The sequence below is a fragment of the Lathyrus oleraceus genome, chromosome 3, assembly GCF_024323335.1.
Source record: "Lathyrus oleraceus cultivar Zhongwan6 chromosome 3, CAAS_Psat_ZW6_1.0, whole genome shotgun sequence".
Lineage (NCBI taxonomy): Eukaryota > Viridiplantae > Streptophyta > Magnoliopsida > Fabales > Fabaceae > Lathyrus > Lathyrus oleraceus.
In genome coordinates this window covers 495,593,131-495,610,221 of record NC_066581.1, presented here as the reverse complement: position 1 = coordinate 495,610,221, position 17,091 = coordinate 495,593,131, and positions in this window count along the sequence as shown.

The following is a 17,091-nucleotide window of genomic DNA, read 5'->3' as shown; positions in this document are numbered from 1 at the left end:
CTAACAGAGTAGGCACATGATTCCTAATCAAGAAAATTCTAATGGCGTTAACATCAATAAAATCGTCAATGTTAGGGAACAAAGATAATCCATAGATGAGCAACACAAAGATAGCTTCAAAAGCATCCACACTACCGGCTTGAGCAAAGGCAGTGGCTTCCTTGATGAGGAAATCAGATGGCAACCCAAATAATCCTCCTTTCTTCACCCAATGATCCTCTATCTCAGACTTCTTCAAGTGAAGAGCTTCAGCAATAAGATGAGATCTGGGAATCTCTTCCAATCCACTAAATAGAACTTTGTTAGAAACAGGTATTCCCAAGAGATGGGTATACTTCTCCAACGTAGGCACAAGTTGATAATCCGGAAAAGTGAAGCAACGGTAGAGAGGATCATAGAATTGCACCAATACATTCAAAAGTCCTTCAACCACATCAGCATACAAGATAGACAGAAGTTTCCCATGGAGTTGTTTGAAGTCCAAGGGATCTAATACAAAAGATGCTAGCTTCCTTAACTCTTTTAAGTCAAGACATCTGAAACTGTACTTCTTAGTGTTCCTTCGTCCATAATCCATGGTCTGAAAATATTTGCAAATAATACCTCAGTTCGTTGAAATTTTTGTGTGATGAATGTTATGATGCGCATGAATGCATGAATACAACAATCACAAATAAGGGATCACACACAAGGCAAACAAACAAAGGTCAATGGATGAATCGAGTCATTGTCAAGATCAATCATCCATTTTGGTGGATTATGGTTTTCACCTTATCAACACCCAAGTTCCATTGATATTGACAAGACTTGATTGGATCAACCAAGAATCAAGGGTTTGTTGTAAGTCACGAGCATGGAGTCTGGGTAAGAACCATCCCAAAGGAGTGAACTAAGGATAAAAACCTATAGATCATGTTCTAAAAAGTTTCCGGAGTCTCAATTCCATCTATAACATATTACAGGTTAAGATGACTGACACATCGACCCATAATATTCTCAAGAGAAACTCAACTGAGTGTAGTATCGCGTAACAACTGTTATCAAGTCTACACTTGAACAGTCTCCGCACTACGTCCTAAAATAGGCCAAGAGGGGTAAATGTTCTACGGTCCTCAGCTTCTCGGACCCTAAATTAGAGATAGTAATTGTAGCGGGAAATTCATGATCATCAAGCTATTGACAAGCTAAAGATCAATTAACAAGAGTCACCTCGCGCGCTTTTATTGTTTCCAAGGGAAAAGGGAAAAAGTACGAACAAAACCCAAAAAAGTAAGAAGTTTTCAACTAAAAACTAATAAAAATCAGAGATCACAGGTAAGGGGGTTGGTTACACAGAGGGAAGGTGTTAGCACCCAAAGTCTCCTAGGTACTCCTAGGGAGCCCTTTTTGTGTGCATATGTATTTTGTACAAAGTGATATTTACAAACAAATAGAATGGGGGGATGAGAAAAGAATCATTAATTATATTTTTGCGTTTGACAAGACCTTCGGTCTTGTGCCTATGTACCAACATAAAAATGAGGGATCAAAACCTCGTAGTTCGTGATACAAATTTCAAGATAGATGCATTGATTTTAGAAAAATTTAAGTTTGAAAGACATAAAAGCCTAAAGATATTTTGAATGAGTTAGTTCTTTTTGGCTTTTTGAAAGTTTAAGTTAAGTATAGTTAAGTTTATTTACAAGTTTGATTTAAGAAAATAAGTTTGAAAATGCAATGGCATAAGGCCAAAGTTTCTATCTTTTTGCAAAAGTGGTCATAGTTTAGAACAAAAGTAGTTCACACAAAGAAGATTTTAAAAATGGAGGGGGGAGATTTTAAAATTAAAGAAATGGGGAGAAGATGAAGAGACTATCCTATGCACAGAATTTAAAAATTTAGAGTTGAAAAAATCTGACCAAATGGGTAGCAATCCAATAGACAAAAATGTCAATAGAAACCCAGAATTCCCTTGGACTTTTAGAATCAAGAAACACACAAATGCACAATTATATTATCTTGAAGAGCAAGGCATGAAATAAAGATGGCCTCATCCACGCTTATCCATTCCATGATCTTCTTCAAAATAGCCCATGCAACAGATAAAATCCATAAGTCACTGGTTCAAGATAACAACTTCACAATGATCATGTTGCAGATGAATCTTAGAGAGATCTTCAAAGATGTATCAGATGAATTTCAAATTGCAAGCACTTGGTTCTTCAACAAATTGGCATTGACCAAGTCCTTTAGCTTAGGGAGGTTACCTAGATTCTAAGTCCATTTGTCCAAGATCAAGCCAACAGTCCACTAAAAAGTTTTTTATGGTTTTTGTGATTATTATGTACATTAATGGTCAAAGACCACACAAACAAAGTATATACAAACAAAATATTTCATACAATATGGTCCAAATGGACAAAGTGAAAATTGCATTAACATAAACAATTAGAATGATATGAACAATGGCAAATGAAATATAGTGCAAAAAAAGTATATTGCATCAAAGTAAAAGCTTGAAATTAAAAGTCAATAGTTAGTAGGTTAGAGGTTGATTTTGCTTTGCTTTTGCTTTTGAAGACATTCTTTGGAGAATACTCAACCCACTTATCACAAGCATGGATCCTTGAACCAAAACATCTTCCAAAGGAAGGAAAGAAGGCCAAGTTTCCACACAATACCATGAAAGAGGGGAGACTTACAATCTCACTAACTAGAATGCTTATGCTTTTTGTTAAAAATGTAGCGCTATGTTAAGCAATCGTAATTGGACTTATGTAAAGTCACAACTATTTGAGGTCGGGCAATAGAATTTTGGTGTTAATGCATGTTAGAGACATAGTATAATAGACTATGCTCATAAAACATACAACACACAAAAAAGAATATGCAAAAGGTGTGGCCTAATCTCATCCATACTCATGTCAATTTTTCAATCAACTAGCATTAGGACTTTGAGATGTCATACGCCAAATGAAATGAAATAATTAAGAAGAGGAATGAGATGAAGTGGGAAGGGGATGAATGAGATCACAAATTGGTCAAAGGAGGACTTTTACCAAATTAATATCATTCATTCATTTTGGGAGATGGATTGTACATTCCATCAATCCCCTAAATCCAATGATATTAACTTGACAAAGTCAAATCAACCTTGACCAAGGGCCAATAACAATAAGCAAACTCATACAAGTCAATACAAATGGTCAACAAAATTTAATTGGCATTTATTCAATTAAAAATAATAAAATAATGCATTTAAATCAAATATGTTTTGTTCAATTCCCAAAATCTCATCAAAACACCAAAGAAATGGCCATGAGATTTATCATAGATCAAACATGGTTAAAGGACCTTGGAGAAAAAATTTCATAATTTTTGGACAATTAAAAACAAATGCAAAATCAATTAATTCATGAAAAATATTAATAATGATCCAAAAAATAATTTTAATTCAGAATAGGAAAGAGAAAAATATTTGATTTTTTTTGGTGAAAGTCCCATATTTTTGGATCAATATTGAATTTAATATGAATTATTGAAGAAAATGCAAATAAAAAAAAATTCAAAAAATCAAAAATACGTGGACCATCAGATCTCCCTCATTAATTGAGGTGGCAGATCTGATGGTCCCTGACGCACGTTCCACATAGACATTAGTCAATTGCACTGTACAAATGGTAATTAAAAGGGACGATTAAGATTAGAACATAACACATGGATCCTGTGGTTCTCAGCCTTGCCAAGTCATCGCCGGAGCCAGAATCTCACCGGACTAGTCCATCATGAACCATCACCATAAAGAAAAACAAGGACATGATCTTGAGGAAAAAATGGCACTGAGCTCGAATCTGACCTCCATTCGTTCCAATTCCAATGAGAGATATGTGGAATTGAAATTTGAGGTACATGAACTGAGTTGCTTCGATTTGACCTCAAAGCAACTCAATCTTCTTGCCTACATTGGTAGGACTTCAGACAACCAAAGAATTAATAGAATTGAGCAGGAATCTAAGAGAATCTAAGAGTTCAAAATTTCTGAAAAATACCTTCAATGGAGGTCTGAACTCAGTTGATCTTGATCTTGCTTGTGCTTGGACTTACTCCACTTGCTTGCAGGAAGAGAATGGAAATGTTAAGAAGCAATGGATTCCTGGAGAATTGAATTCTAAAATAGTGGAGATTCAAGCTCAAATTCAAGAGAATTTATCAGGCTTATCCTTTGAGAATTGAGGGTTTGCAATGGGGGATCAAAGCTGGCGCGATTGTCTGTGAATTTCTGAGCAATTGAAGCTCTATTTATAGCTGAATTGGTTGATAATTGCACACTCTCTTTCACTTTCCAATTTTGGAAAATGATGATGCAAGTGTGCATGGGCACGCATAGGCCCATGAAATGATAGCTTGAGGTTCATAATTGAAGATCAAATGCACTGAAATAAGCTTGGATTGCAAGGCACATGTACATTGATGTTTGAAGTTTGATCCATGCCAAATGATATCAGCCTGTTTAAGCCATGCGTAGCCTATGCATTTCTCATCCAAAATGAATGAATTTGAGCTCTTTGGAAACGTGACATCAAGAGGAACAACTTTGGTGTTCAACACTTTTTCATTTGGAGCTTGGAACTTGGAGAAATTTGAGGTGGAAGTTTGGAAATTTTTGACATATCAAAATTTTTCTAAGTGTCAAGCCATATGTCTCAATATTCCACCTTGCTTAACTTTTTATAGGAGCTTCAAATGAGAAAAGTGTCTTCATAAAAGTTGTATCTATATCAAAGACCTTCAAAATAGTCACCAATTTCATGTCATTTTGGTTTGAAATGATAGAGTTATGCATTTTTGAAGTTTGGAAAAATCACTTGATCAATGGTATAGGTCAAAAGTGACCTATAATGTAGCCTCATATCACATGCTCAAAAAAGTTGAATCATCTCCCACTCTAAACATCAAAGTTGAACTAGACACATTGAATTTGATTGTGAAACTTATAAATCTTTCATCTCATAAAAATTGAGCAAGTTATGGCATTGGGAAGTTGACTTTCAAATTAAGGTTTAGACAAAATGACCTATAATGTTTCAATATAGAAAATGATTTTCCAAGCAAAACTAGCTCTAGGTCTCAAACTGAAAGTTGTTTGGAATATAATTTAGAGTAAGTTTGCTCTTGGAATAATTTTCATATGGTGAAAATTGTAGGAGATAGGGTCTAGGGAGACCCAGTGTTTATCAGATGAATTCATCTGGCCAACCACCGTCAACCAACTTGCTAATTTCCAATTCTCTTGACTTTATTGGCTCATGGTAGATCATATATGCATAAGATGATGAATTTGAAGTATCCCTTGAGAAATTTGATCAATTGGTGAGATAGCTTGTTGGAGAAGTTACTTAAGATACCCAGTCAAACTAGGGTTTCCAAGGCAAATAACCCTCAAACTCTTGAAGAAAACTTGATCAACATAACATGTAGAGAACATTGGTACTCATATATGATGTTCATAACCATTCTTGAATCAATTGTTGGTTGTGTTCTTTGTTCATGAGGGTCTCAAACCCTAGATGTGAACTTGATGAATCAATGGAATCGTGCCCTTCCTACAAAAGAGTTAGACAAATGCAAAGACATATTTTTGGTATTTTCGTTAGTGAAATGATAAAATAAAAGTATGATATAATCACAAAGTGCTTGGTCATCTCTCCCAAAACAAACTCAATGAAAGAGGGGTAAGGAGGATGCCATGGTATGATCTCAATGCTAATGCTTATGATGGAATTGCATTAGGGATCTTAGGGTCAAAATTGGGGTCTTATAGTAATGCGTAACCACAAATACTTGTGTGACATTTAGAAATCCAAAAGGGTCTCACTAAGCATATGGATCTCAAGCCAACTCATTAAAGACTACTCCACACAAGTCGAACATGACTATACCATCCTCCTATCTTAATTGCACTCAAGTTTGGGTTAGAACTTATCTCACCACTCAAAGATCACCAAGCACAACAAGTAGATTATATCACACAAACAAATATACATACATCAAATATAAAATTATATACACACAAAAAAGTAGGCTAAACCCACTAGAGACTACTCCGCAGTAGAGTCGCCACTTAATTTCTTTAGTGGTAAATTCATGATCATCAAGCTATGGATAAGCAAGACATCAAATAACAAGAGTCTCCACCGCGCTTTTATTGTTTCCAAGGGAAAAGGGAAAAGTACAAAAAAAACCCAAAAATAAGAAGTTTTCAAGTCAAAACTAATAAAATACCAAAGATTACAGGTAAGGGGGTTGGTTACACAGAGGGAAGGTGTTAGCACCCAAAGTGTCCTAGATACTCCTAGGGAGCCCTTTTTTGTATGCATGTGTTTTTGTATAAAAGGTTGTTTGCAAGCAAATAGAATGGGGGGATAAGAAAATAATTCATTAATTGTATTTTTGTGTTTGACAAGACCTTCAGACTTGTGCCTACGTACCAACATAAAAGGAACAAAATATAATTGAAATAAAATTCAATGTAGTAAATGACTAAAAATCAATACTTTGATTTATAAAAAATGGAATGCATATACATGCCTCATTCAGATAACTATATGATCTTATCCACTAATACCTCATTTGACTGCGTGGAGAAAACAAAATTTTGGAAATCTCTGAATATCACTAGGACTCAAAACCAACCAAACTTTGGTCTCGGCATGGATATAAATTCAACCAAAGTTGGCATCATCTTTCGACCAAACTAATTTGTCGAGATATTTATGGGATTATCTGACCATTTCGATTCTAGAAATAAACCTATCATCAAAACAAGAAAACTTATAATATCTTTATAATTAATGCTTGTGTCGAAAATCTGAGGTAATAGATATGCCCCGCCTCGACGTAGAGTGGTGAACATTCTGACTTTACTACACCATCTCCTTATCACTTAGAGTCGGAAAACAACCATTTTCAGCAAAGATCTCTTGGTAAGAATCCTCTTTCATATGACTATTGAATACAACATCATGAGATAAATATGTTTGAATGCAAATATGGTCAAAGAACGATAGAATGTGAAAAATACTGTTGTGAGCTGCTTGATGATCTCAACAGTTTCCAACAGTGCAGGATATCATACGAGATAACTCATAGGTTCTTTGAACATCAATTTGAATACTACCATAAGCTTGCTACTAGATCCCCATAGTTGGACCTACGGAACAACAGAAATTCATTAAGTATGCATAGTGGAAACGACACTATGAACTCTGGTAGCGGTGAAGAAAAGTCTCATCAAAGGCACCGCCAGTCAGAATTTATACATAATTTCTTGCCCGACATCATTGATTCGTACGAAAATTATCAAGTGAAAAGTGTGAGCCAAACTTCACCCGTGAAGGTCAGGAAGACGAGTCTCTCAAGGAACCACACCTTCATTTGACCATGCTCTTGGCCTTAGTTGAACTCGACCGTGCGCCAGAAGGAAAATCCACACATTTTCTACCAGTAGGCCGCCAGTCACACTCAATTGAACATGTCGATAATCCACATGAAAGTAAAAGGGGGAGTAAGGGTTTTTCCATCCCATTGGTCATAAGGTATTATGCTGGAATCTTCAAAAGATAATTTTGTGGCTCTAGAGTATCTGCGGTCATCATTAAGCTACATCCTCAAAGAAGTCGTATGTGATGTGGCGGCCATCACCTAAGAAGTGAACCATTACCTTGTCGAGTAAACAAAGATAAGGCAGGCAACATCGACGCCTCATCCAACTAAAGAAGATTGTATCCTTACCACTTCTTTATTAGTTAGATACCTTGTAAAGTTGCTGCACAATTTCGATAGTTGATATGTTAACTATTAGATTCTATAATCATAAAGAATATTGTATATTCCATGCATCATGGTGTGGATCAGACTTTTAAGAAAGGCTTCACATCCAAGGAGCACTCTTTTCAACGTAGTTGGCCCACCCCTTCGGATCTAGCCAACTCAAGGGTGTTATGCGATGGAGCCTAGAGACGTCCACCTCGATCTAAGTCATACCTAGGGGCAGGGATGAGGATCCTACCCTTGGCTGGGTAACACTCCTATATGATACAAAGCACATCATAAAGTTGTGACCATGGCTTGTCGGGTCCAAACCCTACAACGGGAAAAACAAACACACATTGAATTAGTAAATGCTAACTACAACAAATAAATACACAATGATTCATAAAATGATAAATGCTACAAATGAATACATACGGAATTAGTGGTTTCTAATTACACTGAACAAACACAACAACCAAACATGGCAGAAAAAATTGGTTAGTGCACTAAACCGCGAATTACAAGGGACCATTGTTAAGAAAGTTCAAAAGGTGCATAAAGTACTTCGACATAATAAGGCACCTAGTTTTCTCCTAAAGGAAAGTCATAAGGGTTCTCATACCTAAAGCAGACAACACTTTGAAACTATAATGGCGCTGACTCGCAACCCTAGTGAACACCGATGATGCATATGAAGTAAACAAACTTTACATTGCAAGTATGACAAGAAAACTCTAGAGACGCAAAAACTCGCAAACAGTAAGAAGTGAAACACACCAACAATATAAGGAGGACAAATACAAGACTCAAAAGTTAAATAATGTGTGACTCTCTGAGTTAAAAATATTTTCTTACTATGAACTATCATGACCGAAACATAATGGCTTGGAAAATATTACAAGAAAAGGGGAAAGAATACAAAGAAAAAAGGAAGAACAATCAAGTTATAGTTCCCGAAGCCGAAGTACCTTGATTCCCCTCTAATTTCCCTTCATGAGCAACCTTGAATTGATATAATTATTCAATAGGGATCAGAGTGGTACGGCAGAACCCCCTTTCCTGTTCTAAGACTTTGTCATGGACCCCACACACAACCTGCATCGTTCGTTGGAGGGAATTTTGAAACGTCCCTATCAGACTGGTAACCTCACTTTCAAGAGCCTTCAGAGCCTCGACATGAACCTCGGCCTCCTGTTGAATATTTTTCTGATCCTCCTCCATGTTGTGTTTCATTTTAAAAGTAACATTCGAAGCCTTTTATGCTGCTTCTTCTCCACCTCAAGAGAAGTCTCTAACTCAGTTATTCTGGCAACCAGAGTAGAAGGAGAGCTTTGGGTCTTAACCTTCTTTTACAAAGATTATGGAGGATTGGCCTTCTCTTTCATCTCAACCAACTCCTTCTAAAAAGCAAATCACTTTTGCTCCATAGCCTCACATTTATCCATCCAAGTGTCTCTCTCCTTTGAAGGTTTTCCAACTATTAGAATATATCCCCTTCCAGCAGCAGTCATAGAAAATAGAGGAGAGGCCCACTACGTGTTGAAGGTGACCTCAAATAGGAGCTTCATCTTCTCTGCCTCAGATAAGTTCTTGAAAAGGGTCAGATCCTCCACCGATATAACAATAATAGCTTCCTCAAGAGTGTGGTAAATCCAAGAAGGAAGGATGTGGGTATCTAAAGGAAGGGTGTTAAATATCTTTGAGAGGCATCCCCGGTCAAATAGGACTGTTTGGGAGAACCCTCTTCGGGAAATGAAGGATTGCCTTCATCCTGACTTCTCTTTGTCGAAATTGGAGACGAGGGCATATCCTTCAAAGTTAAATCAGCCACAACATTGCTGAGTTGCTCAACCTCTAAGGTAATGGAAGTGGTCTCGGTGGCCGAGATAGGAGGAGTGGTCATAGAAGTAGAAATAATATTAGGATGAGGAACCACAACCTTGCTAGTAAGACCAACCTTGACATCTTGAACATTGTAAAGGTTGTAGAACAACTTCAACTTTGCCATGTTATCCGTAAAATGCAATCATACATATCCAAAAAAACACTATGAGACTTCATCCTTACCAAAAATGTCTTTCATCTCCTCCTGTATTACCGCACTCATGATGGCGTAAGTGTTAATTTGCTTCTTCCACACCTTAGAAGAAGGCACTTTATTTTGGGCCAAACCCTTCTTCATAACCAAGCCCTTAAAACAAATAGTGCATGTCTTCCCTCATCCATACCTTGTCAGGGGAAATGATACCTAATTTGGCATAAAAGTAATGAATATCCCGACATAAATGAAAGGAGGACCAATACTTTAAAATCATGCCCTCACAAAAGCAATAAGATTCAACAAGGGAGTCATAGAAGGTGATATAATCCTCTAGAGTAAGGGGTTTCACTAGCAAGAAACCCCTCATGAAATTGCCCCAATTACGGGTGAAATGGTTGAACCATGGATCGTCTGGATGGAAACTAGTGAGTCGTTGTTCGCGGTAGTCATCCTGAGAAATGTAAACTAGGTAGAATAGGTTGAAAATAGCCTAAATGAAGGCTTTCAAGACTTATGCTCATCACACAACTCAAATACCCTCATGTAAGCCCAAGACCTTGGATGAAGCTGGGAAGGGGAAACCTTCAAATTCTTGAGGATGACCACTTCAAAATAAGAGAAAAATAACCACAATCCTATCCTAGTAAACATGCATTCATAAAAAGGTATCGTAGAGTAGTCAAAAGAGTTATACATCCTCTTATTTGGGCCCACTGTAAGAACCAACCAATCTTGGGGGTCGCCGACCACGTCGCCAGCAACCTCTATTTCTACTCCAATATTCATAATGCATAAGGTACCCACCACCTCTGCATCCACCCAACCCTACTTAACCGCATCGGCCTACTCTACTAGCGTCATGCCTCTTCGGACCAGAATGGTCAGCTTTAGAATGTTCGTCGGGTATGATATAATAAATTATGTCTGACCTCCCTAGAAGATCCACGTGTGTCCTTACTTCTGCGTTATTAGTTTCGCGGTTGTTGGTTCTTAGGTAAAGTTGGATGAAATCATCAACGAATTCTCTCATTTGCTTGTTATCTTGCATTTCCTCCTCACTCAAAATGGGTGGCGGAATAAGAACCTCAATATGATCTTCCCTTTCACCATTATCTAATAAAAGGGCTTTGAAAGAGTCGGATGAAGAAGCTCCCTATTTATAGACTAAGCTGTGGTATATTTTGAAAATAATCCATGGGTCAAATCAATGTTCTAATTGATTATGCTAATCGATTAGACACACTAAATAATCGATTGTTCAGGCCAAAAATGGAAAGTTTTGATATATAGTTGTTGCCGATCATTAAGGGATGTTCCCAATCGGTTTTACACTTAACTAATCATGATCTAATTGATTAAGCTAATCATATAATCGATTATTCAATTAGAAAATGTCTTCTAATCAATTAGGCACTCTCTTAATCAACTTATTGTCCTTAAAAACATTTTTTTGGGTGGTTTAAGTCAAATTAGAGAGGCTTATTAAGAGGTTTTTTTTTGTGTGTGTGTGTGTGATTTAGGCATAATATTTCCTGAAATACCCTTATGTCTTTTACAAGACACTAGTTACTCAGACGAACATGACTATGAGAGCTTTCACACTTTCTCTTTTTCACAACTCTGAAGCTTCAAGTCTTGGCATCATTATATTTAAGTTTATCATCACACAAGAACCTTGAGCTTCTTGATGATGCTTGAGATATACTCATGTTGATTATCATCATCTGAGAGGTTGAAAGGTTAAACCATCGGTGACCCTTGAAATATAAGTCTTTACTTGAAATATGTTTAACTATGATGTTGATTTTAAATAGATATATTAATCTTCAAGAGTATAGTTTGATTCAAGAGTATATCATAATCAACCATCTTAACCAACTTTGATCGCTTGAGCTATCTTTTGAAGTTGTTTGACTTCAAGTGTTGTTATCATCAAAACTATGCAACTACTAGTTGACTTGCATTTTTGCTATCCATAAGCTTCACTATCTTGAATCACTTCTTGACTTTATCTGCAAGCACATATATCCACACAATTAATTATTTAATGATTCTTTCTTAATTAGGAAAAGGCCTTGTCCCACCAATGTAAGAATCCTTTAAAAGCTTTAGTTTAAAATACCAAAGCTTTAGTTCAAAGAGATAAAGTTGGCTCTCCAAATCTAAATTTTTGGTCATTTTTATGGCAAGTTCATCATGCAACCTTGAGCCAAAGCTACATAATCTTACTTTGCAAGCAATCTTGCTTTTAAATCTCACCTTAATCATAAGATTACACAAACCCTTGGTGTATTACACAAGGGATTAAGCCATTAACCAAGTCTTGATGCCATATTTGGAAGGTTTTGCAAAAAGTTTCATATTCATTTTGATAAAGGCCAACTTTTTCAACCGCTCTTGCATTGAGCTTCCAACTTGTTTCTTATGATCACACTTAACCTCTAAACCAAAAAGCAGCATCCTAAACCTCAAGAAAAGTACCTCTAAACTCCTTCTTTCACTCAACCTTTTCATCATGATCCATTATGCATTTTTGTGCAAAATAAAACCATGCCCCCAAACTAGCATTCCAATTCAACCAAGATTGATTCTGCAAGTTACATGAACCATATGGAGCCTCTATAAATAGAGAACCAAGCCTTATAACTCGACACACCATAATTGGCACAAAAACTCCATTTTAGCAAATTCTCTAAACCTCAAACTTCTAAATTCCATTGTGCTTGTGTTTTCTCCAAACCAACACTTCAAACAACTTCTAAACATCCATTAGAAGTTGTCCAAACACTTGGACAACTTATGTAAAAGCCCTACCATCATCTTCCAAATCACATTTTCATAGCTTTCAACTTGATTTGGAAAGGAAGAACCAAGCACTTTCAGCTCAAACCAGGAATTCAAACACCTTCCTTGAGGTGTAAGGAAATTGTTCAGATAATAAAATCACATCTGAAACACCCCTATTTCAAAACACGATTTTCATTTTTGTGGTATGTACTCATTTATGCAATTTATGATTTAAGACACCATTTTTCAGCATTCTTTTTACCATTTCACTTACCAAAATGTGAGGAACAAAACCCCTATGATCATTAGTCTTAATCGACGATGTTTGCAATTTAATTTTAAATTCAATTTTTAGGGTTCATATGCACTTTTTTTTTTATTTCGGGAGATTTGTGAAAAATTAATGAAATTGGTTAATACCATTAGATTTCTTTCTAAATTTTAAGAAATTTTGGTCTTTACAACTTTTGATTTCGTTAAGAATTGAGAGAGTTAGAGTTTTGAGAAGTTGTGTAAATGGTGGAAATTGTGGACTAGGGGATGAATGAGGAAGATGAAGTTTGAAGCCATTTTTAAATTTTAAAAGTGACTCTAATATATATTTTGATTGGTGTAACTTAATACATAAATTGGCATTGTGCTCTTGTGATAAAATGTTGGTTTGTTAAGTTTTTTGCACCGATAAGGTCTGGGGTTCGAATCCTCCTTGACTCAGACGTTTGTTTCTTTTATTTTTTTTATATCTTTTGCATTCAGACTTAATATACTATATATCACATGCATTAAGCTAGCACAAACTAATGCATGTCCCAGTGGCTAATGTTTTAGCTTGCAACCATCAGGTCAAGGGTTCAAACCCCCATGGCCACACTTCCCTTATTTTTTACCATTATTTTTTATGGTTTTCTTCACATCTTCATGCATTTATTTCTATATGTAAAATTAATTATTTTTGAATGATTTTTGCACACTTGTTATTTACCCCTCTCTATTTTATGAATCCATAAAAAAATCCCAAAAACTAATATTTATTTTGACCATTTTTATTAGGTAGAAAACTAGTGCATTTTACGTTGTTTTTAGGCCTTTTAATGGATTTTATTTTATTGTTTCCTTGTTCTAAGTGATCATAGATGTTTGTGTGACTAATGTATATTTGTTTAGGTCTTGTTTGATGCTTGTGTGACCAATGTATATTTGTTTAGGTCTTGTTTGATGTTTGTAGCATTTTGTTTTCTTAAACATGATCATATTTTGGGCATTATACCATGATTAAATGACCTCGTTTTAAAATATTAGTGATTGAATATTTAGATGAAACTTAGGGTTTTGTTTAGATAAATCTTTTGAAGCATCTTGATGCATGATTAGGGTTTCCACTTAAGTTTGGTCTCATCATGAACTTTGATTCAAGTTTAATAATTATTTTGTAAGGACTTATAATGTGATGCATGTTTGACCTAAATTGATTCATGTTGTGTTTATCATGTACCCATGAATGCCTTTACCAGGTCAAATATGATTTTGTCTTCACGATCAATGTGTTGTGTCTTGTGATGTTATGTGAAACTTCGTCATGTCTTGTTTATGTTTATCTCCATGCCAAAAAACCATGATCAATATTGTCATCCATACCTCACTCACCTTGTGACTGCCATTGTATTTAGCCATATTTTGTGCCTTAATGTTAATCCATGTTCAACCTTGTTATTGTTTATATCCAAGGGAAAGGAATCATGACATTCTTATCATTTTGCATGTGTGTGTTCATCTGCATCCTATACAACTTTGCTTCCCCTTAATCTAAAACTTCTAGATACAATCTTAGGTTCCCCTCAATGTAAACCTTAAGATTCTATATCTCCCTCTCCTTCTTATAACCACTTTTATAATAAACTTTGACTTAGGTCATTGTTTTCCCTTTTATTTCTTAATCAAATGCTTCAAAACACTTAAGCATATTCAAAGATCTTTTCATAAGACCTAAAAAAACACATTCTTAATTCAAACCCTTTTGCCACTTTGGCTTTTCCATGTTTAAAATATTTTCATAAAATGATTAGACATGAGTCGTCCCTAGTTGAGATTTAAATCTCCTACCCCATAACATTGTTGAGATTGATATTGATTCTTTTCCATTTGGAAGAGGTATGTGGCATGTTTGTTGATTATACATCCAAGTGAGAGTCATTCTTTCAATTTGATGCAAAGATCTATCTTTCACGTGTTTGTGGTGGTTTAAAAGTGAGTTTTCTCCTTAAGATTACAATTTGTCTCTTTCTCGTAAAATCAACCCCAACAAATCCCTTTTTACTTTTGAACCCGAACTACGAGGTTTTGATCCTTCACGGCTACGTAGGCATAAGACTCAATGTCTTTCCAAATCATCAAACAATAAAAAGATGTTCTTTTTCTCATCTTCCCAATCAAATAGAAAATAATTTTAAATAAAACATATATATTTAAAAGGTTCTTGTAGAGTACTACAGATGATTAGGGTGCTAATACCTTCACTTTTCATAACACACCCTCGTACCTTAGAATCTCCCCCCTTTTTGCTTAGCTTAAGTTTAATCTTCTAGCTTTGCATATACATATTGGGTTATTTTTTAATCTTTTCCCCTTCCATTGGATAAATTAAAGTTCGGTTGTGATATTTTGATTCATGAGTCAAGTCTAATCAATAGCTTGGTCTCCAATTCTTCACCGCGACAGAGCGCCAAAAAAATTAGTGATTCGATTCATTTGAGTTTCTAATTGTTGGTAACTCTGATTCATATTTTAAATCAAAGGGTTAAATATAGTACACATTTGATGGGTAATCGTGTTAACCGTATCATGGTTACTTTTGTCCATATGTTGTCTTATCTCCATCACATAATTTGTAGTGAATGTTGGCATCGCTTGGGACAGAATTACATCCCTAGTTGGGGTTGTATGGTTCGACCAGGGTTACCTATAGCCAATCCTGATGCCAAAAGTGTCGAATATACATTCGCAGCATTGTCAGCAAATGTAGAAGGGTTAATATGTAAGTTTGCCATCATTGATATTGGCATACCATATGGTTGTTCACGCCGAAGCATAGGCATTATAAAACTTGTGGAAAAAGACCTAAAGTCAGTTGCCCTAGTCGGTCTAGGAGTCATAGGGTGACTTTGTGTTATTGAAGGGAAAAACACCACCCCTTCTTATGCAATCGACGATATATTTGTGGTTGATGCCATGACCTTGGTTGACAGTATGCAACTACAAGTTGACTTGCATTTTTGCTATCCATAAGCTTCACTATCTTGAATCACTTCTTGACTTTATCTACAAGCACATATATCCACACAATTAATTATTTAATGATTCTTGCTTAATTAGGAAAAGGCCTTGTCCCACCAATGTAAGAATCCTTTAAAAGCTTTAGTTCAAAATACCAAAGCTTTAGTTCAAAGAGATAAAGTTGGCTCTCCAAATCTAAATTTTTGGTCATTTTTACGGCAAGTTCATCATGCAACCTTGAGCCAAAGCTACATAATCTTACTTTGCAGGCTATCTTGCTTCTAAATCTCACCTTAATCATAAGATTACACAAACCCTTGGTGTATTACACAAGGGATTAAGCCATTAACCAAGTCTTGATGCCATATTTGGAAGGTTTTGCAAAAAGCTTCATATTCATTTTGATAAAGGCCAACTTTTTCAACCACTCTTGCATTGAGCTTCCAACTTGTTTCTTATGATCACACTTAACCTCTAAACCAAAAATCAGCATCCTAAACCTCAAGAAAATTACCTCTAAACTCCTTCTTTCACTCCACCTTTTCATCACGATCCATTATGCATTTTTGTGCAAAATGAAACCATGCCCCCAAACTAGCATTCCAATTGAACCAAGATTGATTCTGCAAGTTACATGAACCATATGGAGCCTCTATAAATAGAGAACCAAGCCATATAACTCGACACACCATAATTGGCACAAAAACTCCATTTTAGCAAATTCTCTAAACCTCAAACTTCTAAATTCCATTGTGCATGTGTTTTCTCTAAACCAACACTTCAAACAACTTCTAAACATCCATTAGAAGTTGTCCAAACACTTGGACAACTTATGTAAAAGCCCTACCATCATCTTCCAAATCATATTTTCATAGCTTGCAACTTGATTTGGAAAGGAAGAACCAAGCACTTTCAGCTCAAACCAGGAATTCAAACACCTTCCTTGAGGTGTAAGGAAATTGTTCAAATAATAAAATCACATCTGAAACACCCCTATTTCAAAACACGATTTTCATTTTTGAGGTATGTACTCATTTATTCAATTTATGATTTAAGACACCATTTTTTAGCATTCTTGTTACCATTTCACTTGCCAAGATGTGAGGAACAAAACCCCTATGATCATTAGTCTTAATCGACGATGTTTGCAATTTAATTTTAAATTCAATTTTTAGGGTTCATATGCATTTTTTTTTATTTCG